The 20,727-nt window shown below is 41.1% G+C and overlaps 1 protein-coding gene across 3 annotated transcripts in view; it reads left to right on the forward strand.

Annotated features, from left to right (window-relative positions):
• Positions 1-17,220: 17,220 nt before the first annotated feature.
• KLF8 (KLF transcription factor 8) overlaps positions 17,221-20,727 on the forward strand; it is a 347,052-nt gene continuing 343,545 nt past the window's right edge. For all 3 annotated transcript variants that reach the window (XM_070784649.1, XM_070784650.1, XM_070784651.1), the window contains exon 1: positions 17,221-17,791. The gene's annotated coding sequence lies outside the window, so the exon portion shown is untranslated. The remainder of the gene's footprint in view (positions 17,792-20,727) is intronic.

The following is a 20,727-nucleotide window of genomic DNA, read 5'->3' on the forward strand; positions in this document are numbered from 1 at the left end:
AATACAGAGAGGGAGGAGAAGGTGAGATATACAGAAAAAGTAACTTGGAAACTTACATTCAGTTCAGTTCAGTTGCTCAGTCGTGTCCAGCTCTTTGCGACTCCATGAATTGCTGCACGCCAGGCATCCCTGTTCATCAGCAACTCCTGGAGTTCACCCAAACTCATGTGCATCGTGTCAGTGATGGCATCCAGCCATCTCATCTTCTGTCGTCCACTCCTCCTCCTGCCCCCAATCCCTCCCAGCATCAGGGTTTTTTCAAATGAGTCAACTCTTTGCATCAGGTGGCCAAAGTACTGGAGTTTCAGCCTCAGCACCAGTCCTTCCAATCAACACCCAGGACTGGTCTCCTTTAGGATGGATTGGTTGGATCTCCTTGCAGTCCAAGGGACTCTCAAGAGTCTTCCCCAACACCATAGTTCAAAAGCATCAATTCTTCGATGCCAAGCTTTCTTCACAGTCCAACTCTCACATCCATACATGACCACTGGAAAAACCATAGCCTTGACTAGATGGACCTTCGTTGGCAAAGTAATGTCTCTACTTTTGAATATGCTATCTAGGTTGGTCATAACTTTCCTTCCAAGGAGTAAGCGTTTTTTAATTTCCTGGCTGCAATCACCATCTGCAGTGATTTTGGATCCCCAAAAAATGAAGTCTGACACTTTTTCCACTGTTTCCCCATCTATTTGCCATGAAGTGATGGGACCAGATGCCACAATCTTACTTTTCTGAATGTTGAGCTTTAAGCCAACTTTTTCACTCTCCCCTTTCACTTTCATCAAGAGGCTTTTTATTTCCTCTTCACTTTCTGCCATAAGGGTGTGTCATCTGCATATCTGAGGTTATTGATATTTCTCCCAGCAATCTTGATTCCAGCTTGTGCTTCTTCCAGCCCAGTGTTTCTCATGACGTACTCTGCATAGAAGTTAAATAAGCAGGGTGACAATATACAGCCTTGACGTTCTCCTTTTCCTATTTGGAAACAGTCTGTTACCATGTGTTTAATAGATAGCCAACAGTAACTTGCTGTATCACTCAGGAAACTCAAATAGGGGCTCTGTATCAACCTAGAGGGGTTGGATGGGGAGGGAGATTGGAGGGAGGTTTAAAAGGGAAGGGATATATGTATACCTATGGCTGATTCATGTTGAGGTTTGACAGAAAGCAGCAAAATTCTTTAAAGCAATTATTCTTCAATAAAAAATAATTTAAAAAAGAGTAGGATAGAGTCTATTTGAAAAAGAATTCAGAATAACGACAGTAAAGATGATCCAAAATCTCAAAAACAAAATGCAGTTAAGAAAAATTGACTAGAGACACAGATTAAAAAATGTAAAAAAAAAGTTTAATAAGGTCTAGGAGAAATGCAGTATAGTCAATCAGTAATGTACAATGCAATAACTGATATTAAAAACACTCTGGAGAGACCCAAGAGTAGAGTAATTTGGCAGAAGTAAGATTAAGTGTGTTGGATGATAGAGTGGTGGAATTAAATAAAGCAAAGAGGGAAAAAGTATAAAAAGAAGTGAGTATAGTCTCAGATACCACTTGAACAATGTTAAACTCCCATCTATGGAGTTTAAACTATGAATCATAGCCATCCCAGAAGAAAAAGACAAACCAAAAAAAAAAAGAAAAAGACAAAACGAAAGTGAATGAGAAAATATTTGAAGAGATTATAGGCAAAAACTTCCCTAAAATGGGGAGGAAATAGCCACCCACGTCCAATAAGCCCATAGAGACCCATACAGGAAAAACCCAAGGAGAATCATACCAGGACACGTATTAATCAAAGTAACAAAAATTAAACACAAAGAGCAAATATTAAAAGCAGCAAGGGAAAAACAACAAAGAATATATAAGGGGATCCCCATAAGGATAATAGCTGATCTTTCAACAGAAACTCTGCAAGCCAGAAGGGAATGGAAAATTATGAAAGGGAAAAACCTGCAACCAAGATTACTCTACCCAGAAGGATCTCCTTCAGATTCCAAGGAGAAATCAAAAGCTTTACCAACAAACAAAAGCTGAAGAGAATGCAGCACCACCAAACCAGCCCTTCAACAAATACTAAAGGACCTTCTCTAGACAGTAAACACAAAAGGTTTATAAAAATGAACCCAGAATAATAAAGTAAAAGGTAATAGGATCGTACTTATCAATAATTACCTTAAACGTAAATGGGTTAAATGCCCCAACCAAAAGAGAAAGACTGGCCGAATGGATACATAAAACAAGACCCCTGTACATGCTGTCTTCAAAGACACCACTGCTGCTGCTAAGTCGCTTCAGTCGTGTCCGATTCTGTGCGACCCCATAGACGGCAGCCCACCAGGCTCCCCCATCCCTGGGATTCTCCAGGCAAGAACACTGGAGTGGGTTGCCATTTCCTTCTCCAATGCATGAAAGTAAAAAGTGAAAGTGAAGTCGCTCAGTTGTGTCCGACTCTTCGAGACCGCATGGACTGCAGCCCACCAGGCTCCTCCATCCATGGGATTTTCCAGGCAAGAGTACTGGAGTGGGGTGCCATTGCCTTCTCCACTTCAAAGACACACTTAGGGGCAAATATAGACTGAAAATGAGGGGTTGAAAAAAGATATTTCATGCAAATGGAGACCAAAAAAATTGGGAGTAGCAATACTCATACCAGATAAAATATACTTTAAAATAAAGACCATTATAAGACACAAAGGAGGACACTACATAATGATCAAGGGATTGATCCAAGAAGAAGATACAATTATATATATATATATATATGCACCAGCATAGAAGCACCTCAATACGTAAGCAAATGGTAACAACTAATAAAGGGGAAATTGACAGTAACACAATAATAGTGGGAGACTTTAATACCCCACTTAAACTAATGGACAGACCATCCAGAGAGAAAATTATCAAAGAAACACAAGCTTGAAATGATACATTGGACCCGTTAGACCTAATTGATATCTACAGGGCATTTTACCCCAAAACAATGGATTTTACCTTTTTTTCAAGTGCACATGGAACATTCTCCAGGATAGATCACATCATGGGCCACAAATGTCACCCTGGTAAGTTAAAAAAAAAAAAAAACAATTGAAATTGTTTCAAGCATCTCTCCTATCACAAGATTGTAAGGTTAGATATCAAGTATAGGGAAAAAAAAAATTATAAAAAACACAAATATATGAAGGTTAAACAACACACTTCTGAGTAACCAAAAGATCATGGAAGCAATCAAAAAGCAAATCAAAATAGGCATAGAAACAAATGATAATGAAAACAAGACACCCAAAAACCTATGGGATTCATTAAAAGCAGTGCTAAGAGGGAAGTTCGTAGCAATACAATCCTACCTCAGGAAACAAGAGAAACATCAAATAACGTCAACCTAACATTTCACGTAAAGCAACTAGAAAAAAAGAACAACAACAACAACAAAAACCCCAAAGTTAGTAGAAGGAAAGAAATCATAATAAATTGAAAGATAAAAAAACATATGATTATTTCAATAGATGCTGAAAAAGCCTTTGACAAAATTCAACACCCGTTTATCATAAATACTTTCCAGAAAGTAGGCACAGATGGAACATACCTCAACATAATAAATGCCATATATGACAAAATCACAGCAAACATTATCCTCAATAGTGAAAAACTGAAAGCATTTACTCCAAAATCAGGAACAAGACAAGGGTGCCCACTCTCATCATGACTATTCAGCATAATTTTGAAAGTCCTAGCCATAGCAATCAGAGAATAAAAAGAAACAAAAGGACGCCAGATTGAAAAGAATAAGTAACACTGTCACTGTTTGCAGATGACATAATCCTCTACATAGAAAACTCTAAATATTCCACCAGAAAATTCCTAGAGTTAATAAATATAGTAAAATTGCAGGATATAAAATTAATATACAGAAATCCCTTGCATTCCTATACACTAACAATGAAAAATCAGAAAGAGAAATTAAGGAAATAATCCCATTCACTAACGCAACACAAACAATAAAATACATAAGAATAAATTTACCTAAGGAAACAAAAGGTTACTGCCTACAGAAAACTATAAAACACTGATGAAACAAATCAAAGGTAATACAAATAGACGGGAAAATATACCATGTCCTTGAATTGGAATAATCATTATGGTGAAAATGAGTATGCTACCCAAATCAATCTATAGATTCAATGCAATCCTGATCAAAACACCAACAGTATTTTTCACAAAACTGGAACACAAAACTTCACAATTTGTATGTAAATACAAAAGACCCCAAATAACCAAAGGAAACTTGAGAAGAAGAGTGCAACTTCAGGAATAAACCTTCCTGACTTCAGACTATACTACAAAGCTACAGTCATCAAGACATATAGTACTGGCACAGACAGAAATACAGATTAATGGAACAAAATAGAAAATTCAGGGATAAATCTACACACCGATGGACATCTTATCTTTGATAAAGGAGGAAAGCATATACAATGGATAAAAGACAGTCTCTTAACAAGTGGTGTTGGGAAAACTGGTTAACTATATGTAAAATAATGAACCTAGAACACTTTCTAGCATCATACACAAAAATAAATTCAAAATGTATTAAAGACCTAAATGTAAGACCAGAAAATATAAAACCCTTAGAGGAAAACACAGGCAGAACACTCACTGACATAAATAAAAGCAAGATCCTCTATGACCCATCTCACAGAGTAATGGAAATAAAAACAAAAGGGACATAATTAAGCATAAATAATTTTGCATAACAAAGGTAACTATCAGTTCAGTAAGTCAGTCAGTTCAGTCGCTCAGTCGTGTCCGACTCTTTGCGACCCCATGAATCGCAGCACGCCAGGCCTCCCTGTCCATCACCAACTCCCGGAGTTCACTCAGAATCACGTCCATCGAGTCAGTGATGCCATCCAGCCATTTCATCCTCTGTCGTCCCCTTCTCCTCCTGCCCTCAATCCCTCCCAGCATCAGAGTCTTTGCCAATGAGTCAACTCTTCGCATGAGGTAGCCAAAGTACTGGAGTTTCAGCTTTAGCATCATTCCTTCCAAAGAAATCCCAGGGCTGATCTCCTTCAGAATGGACTGGTTGGATCTCCTTGCAGGCCAAGGGACTCTCAAGAGCCTTCTCCAACACCACAGTTCAAAGGCATCAATTCTTCGGTGCTCGGCTTTCTTCACAGTCCAACTCTCACATCCATACATGACCACTGGAAAAACCATAGCCTTGACTAAATGGACCTGTGTTGGCAAAGTAATGCCTCCGCTTTTGAATATGCTATCTAGGTTGCTCATAACTTTCCTTCCAAGGAGTAAACGTCTTTTAATTTCATGGCTGCAGTCACCATCTGCAGTGATTTGGGAGCCACAAAAAATAAAGTCTGACACTGTTTCCCCATCTATTTGCCATGAAGTGATGGGACCAGATGCCATGATCTTCGTTTTCTGAATGTTGAGCTTTAAACCAACTTTTTCACTCTCCTCTTTCACCTTCATGAAGAGGCTTTTTAGTTCCTCTTCACTTTCTGCCATGAGGGTGCTGTCATCTGCATATCTGAGGTTATTGATATTTCTCCTGGCAATTTTGATTCCAGCTTGTGCTTCTTCGAGCACAGCATTTCTCATGATGTATTCTGCATAGAAATTAAATAAGCAGGGTGACAATATACAGCCTTGACATACGCCTTTTCCTATTTGGAACCAGTCTGTTGTTCCATGTCCAGTTCTAACTGTTGCTTGCTGACCTGCATATAGGTTCCTCAAGAGGCAGGTCAGGTGGTCTGGTATGCCCATCTCTTTCAGAATTTTCCACAGTTTATTGTGATCCACACAGTCAAAGGCTTTAGTATAGTCAATAAAGCAGAAATAGATATTTTTCTGGAACCCTCTTGCATTCTCGATGATCCAGCGGATGTTGGCAATTTGATCTCTGTTTCCTCTCTTTTCTAAACCAGCTTGAACATCTGGAAGTTCACGGTTCATGTATTGATGAAGCCTGGCTTGGAGAATTTTGAGCATTACTTTACTAGCGTGTGAGATGAGTGCAATTGTGTGGTACTTTGAGCATTCTTTGGCATTGCCTTTCTTTGGGATTGGAATGAAAACTGACCTTTTCTAGTCCTGTGGCCACTGCTGAGTTTTCCATATTTGCTGGCATATTGAGTGCAGCACTTTCACAGCATCATCTTTCAGGATTTGGAATAGCTCAACTGGAATTCCATCACCTCCACTAGCTTTGTTCGTAGTGATGCTTTCTAAGGCCCACTTGACTTCACATTCCAGGATGTCTGGCTGTAGGTCAGTGATCACACCATTGTGATTATCTGGGTCGTGAAGATCTTTTTTGTACAGTTTTTTTGTGTATTCTTGCCACCTCTTCTTAATATCTTCTGCTTCTGTTAGGTCCATACCATTTCTGTCCTTTATCGAGCCCATCTTTGCATGAAATGTTCCCTTGGTATCTCTGATTTTCTTGAAGAGATCTCTAGTCTTTCCCATTCTGTTGTTTCCCTCTATTTCTTTGCATTCATCACTGAGGAAGGCTTTCTTATCTCTTCTTGCTATTCTTTAGAACTCTGCATTCAGATGCTTATATCTTTCCTTTTCTCCTTTGCTTTTTGCTTCTCTTCTTTTCACAGCTATTTGCAAGGCCTCCCCAGATAGCCATTTTGCTTTTTTGCTTTTCTTTTCCATGGGGATGGTCTTGATCCCTGTCTCCTGTACAAGTCACGAACCTCAGTCCATAGTTCATCAGGCACTGTATCTATCAGATCTAGTCCCTTAAATCTATTTCTCACTTCCACTGTATAATCATAAAGGATTTGATTTAGGTCATACCTGAATGGTCTAGTGGTTTTCCCTACTTTCTTCAATTTCTGTCTGAACTTGGCAATAAGGAGTTCATGGTCTGAGCCACAGTCAGCTCCTGGTCTTGTTTTTGTTGACTGTATAGAGCTTCTCCATCTTTGGCTGCAAAGAATATAATCAATCTGATTTTAGTGTTGACCATCTGGTGATATCCATGTGTAGAGTCTTCTCTCATGTTGTTGGAAGAGGGTGTTTGCTATGACCAGTGCATTCTCTTGGGAAAACTCTATTAGTCTTTGCCCTGATTCATTCCGTATTCCAAGGCCAAATTTGCCTGTTACTCCAGGTGTTTCTTGACTTCCTACTTTTGCATTCCAGTCCCCTATAATGAGAAGGACATCTTTTTTGGGTGTTAGTTCTCAAAGGTCTTGTAGGTCTTCATAGAACCGTTCAACTTCAGCTTCTTCAGCATTACTGGTTGGGGCATAGACTTGGATTATTGTGATATTGAATGGTTACTGTGATATTGAGTGATATTGATGCTGAAAGGAAACTATCAGCAAGGTGAAAAGACATCCCTCAGAATGGGAGAAAATAATAGCAAACAAAACAACTGATAAAGAATTAATCTCCAAAATATACAAGCAGCACATGGAGCTCAATACCAGAATAACCAACAACTCAGTCAAAAAGTGGGCTAAAGACTTAAACGACATTTCTCCAAGGAAGACATAAAGATGGCTAATATACACATGACAAGATGCTCAACATCACTCATTATTAGAGAAATGCAAATCAAAATTACAATGAAGTACCATCTCACACCTGTCAGAATGGCCATTATCAAAAAGTCTACAAACAATATATGCATGAGAGGGTATGGAGGAAAGGGAACCCTCTTACACTGTTGGTGGGGATGCAAACTGGTACAGCCACTATGGAGAAAATGTGGTGATTCTTAAAAAACTGGGAATATAACTGTCATATGACCCAGCAATCCCACTGCTGGGAATATTCCCCGAGGAAATTTCAACAGAGTTGAAAAAGTCACATGTACCCCAGTGTTCACTGCAGCACTGTTCACAAACTTAGGACATGGAAGCAACCTAGATGTCCATTGGCAGATTAATAGATAAGGAAGTGTGGTACATGGTTACAATGGAATATTACACAGGGGAACATATTTGAGTCAGTTCTAATGAGGTAGATCAACCTAGATCTTATCATACAGAGTGATGTAAATCTGAAAGATAAAGATAACTATCACATAATAATGAATATATATGGAATCTAGAAAGAAAGTAATGATAATCCTATGTGCCAGGCATCAAAGGAGACACAGATACAAATAACAGACTTCTGGATCCAGTGGGAGATGTAAAGAATGAGATGATTTGAGAGAATAGCATTTACACATATACACTTCCATATGTAAAACAGATAGCCCGTGAGGTTTTGATATATGATGCAGGAAACCCAAAGCTGGGGCTCTGTGACAACCTGGAGGATTGGGTCTAGAGGGAGGTGGGAGACAGGTTCAGGAAGGAAGAAACACATGTATGCCTATGGCCGATTCATCTTGATGTATGGCAAAGGCCATCACAACATTTCCCAAGTAAGTATTTCCCAATTAAAAAAAAATTTAATAATTAAAAAAGTAAACACACATACAAAGATTAATAAAGACTTCCCTAGTGGTTCAGTGGTTAAGAATCTGCCTTCCAATGCAGGCAACTTGGGTTCAATCCCTGGTCCAGGAAGATCCCACATTCTGCAGAGGAACTAAGCCCACATGCCACACCTAAGACTTGGCATAGACAAATATTAATAAATAAGCATTTAAAAATATTAATATAAAAAAGGATAATATATCATGGTGTTTAGCACTGGGATGTGAGAATGTTTCAACATATATATATATATAGCCACTAACTGTTATATATCATGTTAACAGAATAAAGAATAAAAATCATATGATCATCTCAATAGATGCAGGAAAAATGTTCAACATCTTATAGTGATAAAAGGGCTTCCCTATTGTCTCAAATGGTAAAGAATCCACCAGCAATGCAGGAGACTCAGGTTTGATCCCTGGGTCAGGAAGTTCCCTTGGAGAAGGAAGTGGCAACCCATTCCAGTATTCTTGCCTGGAGAATTCCATGGACAGAGAAGTCTGGCAGGCTTCAGTCCATGGGGTCACAAAGAGTTGCATACGACTGAACAACTAACACACAAACACATACACACATCATGAAAAAACGTCTCAACAAGTTAAGCATAGAAGACATGTATCTCAACATAATAAAGACCATAATGACAAGCCCACAGCTAATATTAATGTTGTTCATTTGCTCAGTCATGTCTCTTTGCGACCCCATGACTATAGCACACCAGGCTTCCCTGTCCTTCACCATCTCCTGGAGCTTGCTCAAAGTCATGTTCATTGAGTCTGTGATGTCGTCCAATGATACCATCCTCTGTCATGCCCTTTTCCTCCTGCCTTTACTCTTTCCAAGCATCAGAGTCTTTTTTAATGAGTCAGCTCTCATATCAGGTGGCCAAGGATTTGGAGCTTCAGCTTCAGCATCTGTCCTTCCAATGAATATTCAAGGTTGATTTCCTTTAGAATTGGCTGGTTTGATCTTCTTGTAGTACAAGGGACTCTCAAGAGTCTTCTCCAACACCACAGTTCAAAAGCATCAATTCTTCAGCTCTCAGCCTTCTTTATGATCCATCTCTCACATCCATTCATGACTACTGAAAAAACCATAGCTTTAACTATATGCACCTTTGTAGGCAAAGTAATGTCTCTGCTTTTTAATATGCTGTCTAGGTTGGTCATAGCTTTTCTTCCAAGGAGCAAGCATTTTTTAATTTCATGGCTGCAGTCACCATCTCCAGTAATTTTGGAGATAAAGAAACTAAAGTCTGTCAGTTTCCATTGTTTCCCCATCTATTTGTTATGAAGTGATGGGACCAGATGCCATGATCTTCGTTTTTTGAATGTTGAGTTAAGCCAGATTTTTCACTCTCCTCTTTCACATTAATCAAGAGGCTCTTTATTTCCTCTTTGCTTTCTGCCATAAGGGTGATGTCATCTGCCTATTTGAGGTTATTGATATTTCTCCTGGCAATCTTGATTTCAGCTTGTGCTTCATCCAGCCCAACATTTTACATGATGTACTCTACATATAAGTTAAATAAGCAAGGTCACAATAACAGCCTTGACGTACTCTTTTCTCAATTTTGAACCAGTGTGTTGATCCATGTCTGGGTCTGACTGCATGCTTTTGACATGCATGCAGGTTTCTCAGGAGGCAGGTCCTGGGAGGAACAGCATATGGCATAAGTCCTTTTGAAGGAGATTGACATTAGCTTCACTATACAGCCACTGGGGTGGGGCAGGGGGATGACTCACAAACTGTAGAACAATTATGCCAAAGAAGTTCTCACGCTGCTGTGAAAAATCTAGGTCCCACACAGACTTCCAATCCTGGGGGTCCAGCAAAGGGACTGAGTATCCCCAAGGAATCTGATTTTTAGGTCAGAAGGATTTGATTACAGAACTTCCACATGACTGGGGAAATAGAGACTTGTGTGCAAAAACCTTGCATGCACCAGAACCCAGAAGAAAGGATCAGTGACACCACAAGAGACTGAGCCGGATGTGCCTGTGTATGCTTGGGAGTCTCCAGCATAGGCATGGGTCAACAGTGGCCTGCCATGGGTTCAGGGGCACTGACGACAACAGTCCTGGGAGCCCAAGCCTGCTGTCATGAGTCCTTTTGATGGAGGCCTCAGGCCAAAATATAAGAAGGAAATATAAGCCCACCTATAAGCAGAAAATTGGATTAAAGACTTACTGAGCATGGCCTTGTCCACCAGAGAAAGACCTAATTTTCCCCATAGCCAGTCCCTTCCATTAGGAAGCTTGCATAAGCCTCTTATCCTCACCTGTCAGAGTGCAGACAGAATGAAAATTACAATCACAGAAAACTAACCAAACTGATCATGTGGACCACAACCTTGCCTAACTCGATGAAACTATGAGCCATGCCATGTAGGGCCACCCAGGATGGATAGGTCATGGTGGAGAGTTCGGGGAAAAAAAAAAAAAAAAAGTGGTCCACTGGAGAAGGGAATGGCAAACCACTTCAGCATTCTTGCCTTGAGAAACCCAAGAACAGTATGAAAAGGCAAAAAGACATGACACTGAAAGACGAAGCCCTCACTTTGGTAGGTGACCAATATGGTACTAGGGAAGAGTGGAGAAATAGTTATGGAAGAAATTATGAGGCTGAACCAAAGCAGAAACAATGCCTAGTTGTGGACGTGTCTGGTGGTGAAATTAAAGTCCAATGCTGTAAAGAACGGTATTGCATAGAAACCTAGAATCTTAGTTCCATGAATCAAGGTAAATTGAAGTGGTCAAACAGGAGGAGGCAAGGGTGAACAATGACATTTTAGGAATCAGTGAACCAAAATGGAATGGAAAGAGTGAATTTAATTCAGATGACCATTATATCTACTGCTGTGGGTAAGAATCCCTCAGAAGAAACAAAATAGCCCTTATAGTCAACAAAAGAGTCCAAAATACAGTACTTGGGTGCAGTCTCAAAAACAATAGAATGATCTCTGTTTATCTCCAAGGCAAACAATTCAATAATACAGTAATCCCAGTCTATGCCCCAATCACTAATGCCAAAGAAGCTGAAGTTGAACGGTTCTGTGAAGAACTACAAGACCTTCTAGAACTAACACTAAAAAGAGATGTCTTTTTCATCATAGGGGACTGGAATGCAAAAGTAGGAAGTCAAGAGATACCTGGAGAAACAAGCAAGTCTGGCCTTGGTGTACAAGATGAAACAGGACAAAGGCAAACAGAGCTTTGCCAAGAGTATGCACTGGTCAGGCAAACAACCTCTTCCAACAACACAAGAGATGACTCTACATATGGACATCACCATATGGTCAATAGTGAAATGAGATTGATTATATTATTTGAGGCCAAAATGGAGAAGCTCTATACAGTTAGCAAAAACAAGGTTGAGAGCTGACTGGCTCAGATTGAAAAATTCAGACTAAAATTGAAGAAAGTAGGCAAAACCAGTAGGCCACTCTGGTATTTGTTGTTCAGTTGCTAAGTCTTGTCTGATTCTTTGCAATGCCATAACTGCAGCATGCCAGGCTTCCCTGTCCTTCACAATCTCCAAGAGCTTGCTCAAACTCATGTCCATTGAATCAGTGATGCCACCAACCATCTCATCCTCTGTCGTTCCCTTCTCTTCCTGCCTTCAGTCTTTCCCAGCATGAGGGCTTTTTCTAATGAGTTGGCTCTTTGCATCAGGTGGCCAAAGTATTGGAGTTTCAGCTTCAGGATCAGTCCTTCCAATCAATATGCAGGATTGATTTCCTTCAGGATTGACTGGTTTGATCTCCTTGTCATCCGCGGGACTCTCAAGAGTCTTCTCCAACACCACAGTTCAAAAGCATCAATTCTTCGGTGTTAAGCTTTCTTTATGGTCCAAATCTCACATCCATACATGATTACTGGAAAAACCATAGCTTTGACTATATGGATCTTTGTTGGCAAAGTAATATCTCTGCTTTTTAAAATGATGTTTCAGTTTGTCATAGTTTTTTTTTTTTTCCAAGGAGCAAGTGTCTTTTAATTTCATGGCTGCAGCCACAATCTGCAGTGATTTTGGAGCCCAAGAAAATATAGTCTGCCACTGTTTCTGTTGTTTCCCCGTCTATTTGCCATGAAGTGATGGACCGGATGTCATGATCTTTGTTTTCTGAATGTTGAGTGAGAAGCCAGTTTTTTCACTCTCCTCTTTCACTTTCGTCAAGAGGCTCTTTAGTTTCTCTTCAATTTTTGCCATAAGGTGGCATCATCTGCATATTTGAGGTTTTTGATATTTCTCCCAGCAATCTTGATTCCAGTTTGTGCTTCATCCAGTCTGGCATTTTGCATGATGATTCCCATTCATGTATGACCTAAATCAAATCCCTTATGATTATACAGTGAAAGTGACAAACAGATTCAAGGGATTAGATCTGATACACAGTGTGCTTGAAGAACTGTGGAAGAAGGTTTGCAACATTGTACAGGAGGCAGTGATCACAACCATATCCAAGAGAAAGTAATACAAAAAGGCAAAATAGTTGTCTGAGGAGGCCTTACAAATAGCTGAGAAAAGAAGAGAAGCAAAAAGGGGAGGAGAAAAGGAGAGATATATCTATCTGAATGCAGCGTTTCAAAGAACAGCAAGGAGAGATATGAAAGCCTTCCTAAGTGAACAAAGCAAATAAATAGAGGAAAACAACAGAATGGGAAAGACTAGAAATCTCTTAAAGAAAATGAGAGATACCAGGGGAACATTTCATGCAAAGATAGGCACAATAAAGGACAGAAATGGTATGGACCTAACAGAATCAGAAGATATTAAGAGCTAGCAAGAATATATAGAAGAACTACAAAAAAGATCTTAATGACCCAGAGATCTACGATTGTGTGATCACTCACCTAGAGCCAGACATCCTGGATGCGAAGTCATGTGGGCCTTAGGAAGCATCACTGAATAAAACTAGTGGAGGTGATGGAATTCCAGCTGAGCTATTTTAAATCCTAAATTATGATGCTGTGAAAGTGCTGCACTCAGTATGCCAACAAATTTGGAAAACTCAGCAATGGCTACGGGACTGGAAAAGTTCAGTTTTCATTCCAGTCCCAAAGAAGGACAATGCCAAAGAATGTTCAAACTACCACACAATTGCACTCACTTCAAGACATGCTAGCAAAGTAACCCTCAATATCCTTCAAGCTAACCTTCAACAGTATGTGAACTAAGAACTTCCAGATGTACAAGCTTGATTTAGGAATGACAGAGAGATAAAATTGCCAACATTCATTGGATCATAGAGAAAGCAAGAGAATGCAGATAAACATCTACTTCTGCTTCATTAACAACGATGAAGCCTTTGACTGTGTGTGTGTACCACAAAAAACTGTGGAAATTTTTTCAAGAGACAGGATGACCATACCACCTTACCTGCCTCCTGATAAATCTGTGTGCAGGTCAAGAAGCAACAGTTAGAAGCGGACCTGGAACAATGGACTGGTTCAACACTGGGAAAGGAGTACGTCAAAACTGTATATATATTGTCACCCTGCTTATTTAACTTATATGCAGAGTACATCACGTGAAATGCTGGGCTGGATGAAGCACAAGCTGGAATCAAGATTGCTGGGAGAAATATCAGTAACCTTGATATACAGATGACACTCCCCTTATTGCAGAAAGAGAACAAGAACTAAAGAGCCTCCTGATTAAGGTGAAAGAGGAGAGTGAAAAAGGTGGCTTAAAACTCGACATTCAAAAAACAAAGCTCATGGCATCTGCTCTCATCACTTCATGTCAAATAGATGGGGAAAAATGGAAATGATGAGAGACTTTACTTCTTCAGCTTCCAAATCACTGTGGTTGGTGACTGCAACCATGAAATTATAAGACACTTGTTCCTTGGAAGAAAAGCAATCACAGACTTAGACTGCATATTAAAAAGCAGAGACATTACTTTGTCTACAAAGGTCTGTATCATCAAAGTTATAGTTTTTCCAGTAGTCATGTATGGATGTGAGAGCTAGACAAAACAAAAGGCTGAGCACCAAAGAGCTGATGCCTTTGAAATGTGGTGCTGGAGAAGACTCTTGAGAGTTCCTGGGAAAGCATGGAGATCATACCAGTAGGTCCTAAAGGAAATCAACCCTGAATATTCATTGGAAGGACTGATGATGAAGCTGAGGCTCTAATACTTTGGCCACCTGATGTGAAGAGTGAACTCATTGGAAGATACCCTGACACTGGGAATGATTGAAGTCAGGAGGAGAAGGGGACAACAGAGGATGAGATTGTTGGATGGTATCACCGACTCAATGGATGTGAGTTTGAGCAAACTCTGGGAGATGTTAAAGGACAAGGAAGCCTGGCGTGCTGTGGTCCATGTGGTCACGAAGAGTCAGACACGACTGAGCAACTGAACAACAACAACTTCATTGGGAAGTAGTGGGAATCCAATGAGTTTTACTACATACTTGGGGGGTATGACAGAACATATAGATAGTTTGACTCCAAAAAAGGAACACATTTAGAGACAAAAATTCTATTAATTTAAATGAGTCAGGCCCTCAAGAACTATGCTGTCTAGCACTGACATGACAAAACTAAGAACACTGAACTCAACCCCCAGCAATCAGCTGCAAACTCTAAAGGCCAACCCAAAAGCACACTACTACTGCTCCAACCATGGCTAACTCTGCTCAGAGACAAGGTATCCAGATGTTCTAAGAAGGAATACATGGGGCCAGTGTTTCGTAACCAGGTTCACTTCTCTTTGCTGTCTTTTTTGTTTGTTGTTTAAAAACAAGATAACATTCAGGTAGATGCAAGAAGAATCTGCCTTCAATCATTCTTTCAATAAATATTAATTGATCCCCCACTATATGGCAGCCACTGTTCAGTATGCTGAGGACAGAGCAGAGAACAAAATAGATGGAGTCCCTGTTCTTACTGAGCTTATACTCTAGTGGGAAATACATTTTACCACAGAAGCAAACATACATATAATATTGTTTTAAACTGTGATCAGTGTTGTGATAAAAATAAAAAGGGAAGGGATAAGGTCACAGAGAATGCCTGGGCCATCCGACTTACTTTAATCTCTCTTTCCTGAATTCTGAAGGATATAGAGGCCCACCATGGGTAGAACCAGGTAGAAAGAAAAGGAAGTACAAAGTTCCTCAGGTCAGACAGATCCTAGCATATGGGTATAAAAAGGAGATCAGTGTTGCTGTTGCTGTTCTGTTCAGCCACCCAGTCATGCCTGATTCTTTGCAACCCCATGGACTGCAGCATTCCAGGCTTCTCTGTCCTCCACCACCTCCTGGAGCTTGCTCAAACTCATGTCCATTGAGTCGGTGATGCCATCCAACCCCAGTGTTGCTAGAGGAGAGTATACAATGTTTTTATAAATCACATCAAAGAGGTAGGCAGGGGCTGGATATATTGATGGTGGTGTCTGGGACCAGGAAGGGCTTCCTAGATGGTGCTAGTGGTAAATAATCTGACTGTCAATGCAGGAGATACAAGAGGTGGGCTGGATCCCTAGGTGGGGAAGATTCCCTGGAGGAGGGCATGGCAACCCCTCCAGTATTCTTGTCTGGAGAATCCCATGGACAGAGGAGCTTGGAGGACTACAGTCCATGGGGTCGGAAAGAATGGGACACAAGTGAAGTGACTTAGCATGCATGCATGGGACCAGGAAATGGCGAGCCATTTTGGACAAATTTTAAAGAATGGCCAACAGGATTTATTGAAGAACTGGATATGAAGCACAAAAGAAAAAGATTTAAGGATTCAGTTCAGTTCAGTTCAGTAGCTCAGTTGTGTCTGACTCTTTGTGACCCCATGGACTGTAGCACATCAGGCCTCCCTGTCCATCACCAACTCCCGGAGTTTAGTCAAACTCATGTCCATTGAGTTGGTGATGCCATCCAACCATCTTATCCTCTGTTGTCCCCTTCTCTTCCCTCCTTCAATCTTTCCCAGCATCAGGATCTTTTCCAATGAGTCAGTTCTTCACATCAGGTGACTAAAGTATTGGAGTTTCAGCTTCAACATCAGTCCTTCCAATGAATATTCAGGACTGATTTCCTTTAGGATGGACTGGTTGTATCTCCTTGCTGACCAAGGGACTCTGAAGAGTCTTCTTCAACACCACAGTTCAAAAACATCAATTCTTTGGCACTCAGCTTTCTTTATAGTCCAACTCTCACATCCATACATGACTACTGGAAAAACCATAGCTTTGACTAGATGCACCTTTGTTGGCAAAGTATTGTCTCTGCTTTTTGGCCTGAACAACCAGATGTTCCCATTAACCGGAAGGGAGAAAGACATTAAACATGATTTCTGATGGGTCATTCTAGAGTTCCACTAATACCTGTGGATGGGACCTCAGGGTCCTCCTCCAACTTTGAGCAGCCTAATTATGGAGTGGGGCGCTCCTTTTGGCTAAGAGCAATGAAGCACATTTTGGGGAATCCCCGCCTTCTCCCTTCTGATTGTATTCATAAACCTGGAGATTTACACAGATGAGATAGAGAAGACTGAGCACATTGGGCCAGGCAAAACGGAGAGTCCCCAGGCACAAGAAATCTTCTGTAGACACTTCAGTACAGAAACTATGAGATTGGGCGGCGCCAAGGAGGGCGCTGCAGGAACCTTCTTGGCGATCTGGAAGCCTAGAGAACCATTTTTTTTTTTTTTTTAAACTAGAAACAAAGTAAAGAAAAGAGATGGGGTGGGGTTTGGTGGTCTGGCCCGCCGGAAGGAGCTTGGGTGGAGCCGACTGTGCAAGCTTCAGGGCAGAGGGTGAGAGAAGGCCGCCACTAGCAACTAACAGCAGCTACCTAAACTCAACAGAGAGGTCGGAGGTATTGTTGGAAATGCCACGAACCCCGTGATTCTGTCTGCCCGCCAAAGAGAGATGAAAACCCAAGTTGTGCGGTGCAGCTTTAAAGGGGCTGGTGATTGACAGAATGTGTAGCAGTGGATGGGGTGGAGCCGCTGGGTGGGGTCTGGGACAGGCAGCTGGGAGAAACCAAAAGGAAGAAAAAAGAAAACCGTAGCCCCTGAAATCGCTAATACCAGGGGGAAGCTAGCCAGAAAGGGAGGACAGGAGGGTTTTAGAGCTCACCTCCATTCCTACCCTGATCAACTCTCTCAGACCTTTCTATCTCCTTTTGAGATAATTAAAACCTACTGTACACCGGCCCTAGTCGGTGCCCTTTCCTAACTCCACTGAATTAGATTTGTAGTACGAGTGAGTGAAGACCCCCGGTCCACCACCTCAACCCCGGCCCCGCCCCATCGGCCTGGCCCGGGGCTGGGAGCAGAGGATGCCTTTGGAGGCGCAGAATCCGAAAGTAAGTCCCTTTCATTTTGTTTACCCCCCCTCTCCCCTTCCTTTTGCTGCCCTCACTGGGGTATTCTCTGGGCGGCAAAGAGCCACCTTACCGAAGGAGACTCTTTCAAGGAGGACACAGAGGGTTGGACCGGGTAGGGTGGGGTAAGAAGGGGAGGGGAACGGAGGAGGGGTGGCGCTTTAAAGCCTAGAGGAGCTGCCATCCACCGGATAGGAAGCTCAGAGTTTGCTGGTTGTTTGATTACAGCCTTGATTTCCTCTCCTGCCCTTAGAGCCTCGACTTACCCCTCCAGGCATTTTTTTTATTTTTGTCACAATCCACAGTGTTATCTGGCTGCTTAAAGCTTCTAGCTGTGAGTTGGGAGGGCTCCATCTTGCCCAGCTTCTTAAAGCGGCAGTGCACCAGTTCTGATGTGGGAAATACTGAAAATTCGATTTCGAAAAGGATGGCATTGACTCATCTTTACTATGACACAAGGTGTGTTGGGGGAATTTGTACGGAGAGGCAAGTTTTTCCTCCTTATACCAGCCTCCAAACTTGTTCTAATATCCAGTTGATTCTCAGGAGGCGCATCCTGGGCTATGCTGCCAAGTTGTACATTAGTTAACTGCAGAGTCAACTGGCCTTGCAGTTTTAGCTCAAGAGGAAAATTTATCAAGATTTGAAAAAATAATTTATTTTACAAATATTTATCAAAAGCTAGGTTCATTGTCTGTGACTAATCCCACTGCTGAATGTCTGTAATATGTCAGGACAATGTAGAGTGATGTCACTGACTCCTTTATTAACAGATTGGTGGCCAAGGTTTCTTTCTAGAGTCGAATGTTGAATTTGATTTCAGCATTTATCAAGCATGTGTCACGTGAAGGTTCCCATTATTCATCTTTATTGTCTTGTCTTTAGTACCAAGCATCCATATGCCCTAACCCAAGTGATTGGGAGATTCAGCTGAAAGAGATAGGAACTCAAGTCAAAATGGCATGCAAAGAGAGAAGGGCAGGATGTTTCAATAGGGAAGCTAAAGGCTACCTTGACTGATCTGTTATTCCCATGTCCATGTCCAACCTGGAAGATTGTCTTGGGCAGGAGGGCTTTACCAGCTCCCTTCTGCTGTTAAATAAAAGAACTAGTGTGGTGGAAACTTGTTAGAAGGCCTCATACAGATCAGTGGCATCTCTTCCAAGTTTATTTTTCTTATGTTTCTGCTTAAGGAGGATGGCAGGTCTGGATGGAGCCTAATGATATCCTGCATGTCAAAGATAATAAAATATGTTGTTTGAGGTTTTAGGTCTAATATTTTACTCTGGATGTCTTTTTTTTTTTTTTTTTTTTAAGGTATGAATTGTCTGTGTGTATCTACGCATTTCTATTTGGTCAATGGAATGCCATAGCTTCTAGCACTCTGCAGTTTACCAGTTCAGCTATCTCTGGTATTAAATACAAGGCAGAGACCCTCTCTTTTTTAATGTGCTAGGTTTCAGTGCATCCCCAGTGTCAACTCCCATTAAGGGCATGGACTGGTTTTAGGTTTCTTGGCACCATTTATTAAAGCACCTTCCTCCATCCCTTCTTTTCTCAATTGGTTTTCTAAACCCCAAAATGACCTTATTCTGAATGGCCATGACATTGAATCCACTGGATTCAGATAAAAAAGAAAGCCTCAGTGTTCTTTCTCTATAAAGTCACTTGTCTGCTGCTGCTGCTAAGTCACTGGTCTATGGGGTCCTAAAAACAAAGGAAACATTAATTCAACTGGAACCCTCCTGGCTACTTTTACCATTGGGAGTACAGTCCTGCTCTAGAGTCAAGAGCCACTTGTACTTGTCACTCACACTAAAATCTGCTACCCACACCCTGGCATGGAGAGTGGGAAGAAACTGTGTGCTGACTCCACAGCCAACCTTCTAAATTTGATAAGCATGGAATATGTTAGGTATTGCTGTGCTTCCATTTTAATATTTGATTGTCCCTTTGTGTTCATGTTGGTTTTTCTTTGAGAGAGTTTCTAGATGCAGGATATAGCTGTCATAAAATATGGTTGATGAAATATGGTTAATCTCTTCCTAAGACAGTGAAAATTTTGTGAACCCACTAACAGTTATTATAGGCAAGCAGTACAAAAGTAATGGCAATAGCATTAGGAAATGGCAACCCACTCCAGTGTTTTTGCCTGGAGAATCCCAGGGATGGGGGAGCCTGGTGGGCTGTTGTCTCTGGATTGCACAGAGTCGGACACAACTGAAGCGACTTAGCAGCAGTACAAAGGTTTCAAGTGACTTTTCCAGAGAAATTAGTTTGTTGTCATTCATTCTGCTTTCTGGGCTTGCAGACAGTTTCTGTCTACACAGAGGCAAAAGGGCTTCATAAGAAATAATTGCAGAAAGAACACTTTGTCCTCTCTCTCTCTCTCTATGTCACAAGCAGTAGTTTCAATCCCCCAACTCCTCTTCTGGAATCTGGTAGCCTAGGCTGTTCTTGCTTAGACTAGTATAGCCTATGCCTACATTTACTTTGGTCTGAGTTCCTTCCTGGTTTTTTCTCAGCGTTCAAGGATAAGGACATATGAAAGACAAAGGTGTCAATAGGAAAGTACATTGTGTTATGAGATTCATTCATTAATTAATTCAACAAATACTTACTGAGAACCTACTCTGTGCCATCACTGCACAAGACTCTGGAGAGTCTGCAAGACAAGTCCCTTGCCTTTTTGGAGACTGTATTCTAATGAGGGTATGTTAGTGGATGGGTTTTTTTGGGGGGAGGGGGCGTTGAATAAGATAGCAGAGGGACTGGGGAGAGCTATTTAATGAACAGTCAAGGAGGGCTTCTCTGATATGATGATTTTAAAGAATATATATGAATAAAGTGAGAGAACTAGCCATGAGAATACCCAAGGGAAGAGTATTCTTGACAGAGAAAATAGAATTTCAAAGGCT

Source organism: Bos indicus, chromosome X (assembly GCF_029378745.1).
Source record: "Bos indicus isolate NIAB-ARS_2022 breed Sahiwal x Tharparkar chromosome X, NIAB-ARS_B.indTharparkar_mat_pri_1.0, whole genome shotgun sequence".
Taxonomy (NCBI): domain Eukaryota; kingdom Metazoa; phylum Chordata; class Mammalia; order Artiodactyla; family Bovidae; genus Bos; species Bos indicus.